Source organism: Falco cherrug, chromosome 5 (assembly GCF_023634085.1).
Source record: "Falco cherrug isolate bFalChe1 chromosome 5, bFalChe1.pri, whole genome shotgun sequence".
Classification (NCBI taxonomy): Eukaryota; Metazoa; Chordata; class Aves; order Falconiformes; family Falconidae; genus Falco; species Falco cherrug.
In genome coordinates, this window is record NC_073701.1 from 25771024 (window position 1) to 25772319 (window position 1296).

Below are 1296 nucleotides of genomic sequence, written 5' to 3' on the forward strand. Positions count from 1 at the left end.
GCGTCCCCCAGGTTTAAGGAAAAGCTTTACAGGCAGCTTTCACACGCCGGAGAGCGCGTTTTAATTGTACTAAGCCAGCGGATCACTAGATGGCCTCGTAACCTCACAGATTTGGACAGATCGAGGCTTAGGCTGGATGTGTCATTGCCAGATTTATTTTAAAAAAAACCTGGCACCCTGAGTGCTGCAAGGCTTAGGATCACCACCTCAGGCACTGCACAAGAGCCTTTTCAAAATGCAGCATGTGAAATCTGGGACACTTTGTCCCATGGGGTAGCTAGAGAAAACCACGTTTGTCACTCGTGTTAGGGGCTGTTTATAGTCCCTAAATCCTGGCAGATGGGACTGGAGATGGGGCAGAGAGCTGGTGGGAGCTGTTGGAGAGCCGCAGGCATCTCTCCAGGCCCCCTTGGCTGAAGCCAGCTAATCAAGGCAGCAAAACCAGCCCCTGCAAGAGGGTCAGCCATGGGGCCGCAGCGTGGAGCACCCAGCAGGGAACCCAGGAACCACCTCCAGCCCCGGCTGGTCTGGCTGCACCCTCAGGAGGGGCTTGGCCCTGGCCCTGGGCCCACCTGGGAGGGAGGCAAGCCCCTGTCTGGGGGGATCGCCCTGTGGGGGACAGTGGCCGGGGAAGCGGGGAGATGCAGGAGGGTTTGGTTATTTGTCCAGCCACCGGCAAGTTGCAGTCGTGGCCTCGTGAAAATGCACTTTGCAGCCTGGGAGGAACCTCCGCTTGTAGTCAGGTGCCCACAGAGCTGTGCCCTCCCGAGCACCGGCACGGCAGCGCTTCAAGGGAAGGGGGGCTCACAGAACGGCCGCTCCTTCCCTCCTGCCCGCAGCAGGGAGGGTTTGGAGGGGAGGGAAGCAGTGGCATCCGTAGAGCAGCAGAAATACGAATGGGGCGGGTGCAGCGTGGGGAAGGGGGACATGCGGGGGGAGGCAGGTTCGGCTGTCCCGGGGGACAGAGCCGGTGCTGGAGCGCTGCCTGGTCCGTCAGCGCCCGGTACCTGCAGCAGCTGTTGTAAAGAGACCGGGAGACCTTGGTTAGGCCATACCCCTGTGACAGAGGCTTTGGTCTGGTGCACAAAGGAAAGGGAAACAAATCAGGTTGCCTGCTGTCAAATTAGGATTTGTGTTGTGACTCCTTTTCCCAGGTGGTTTTTTTAATTAATATTTTAAAATACAGAGCTAGTTTACATTGATGCAAGTCTTCTAAACAGTACTTTAAAGGAAGCAGGATGGGAGCCGCCATGACGCTGACCGGCGGTGCGGGCCCAGGGCGCTGCCCCGAGCACA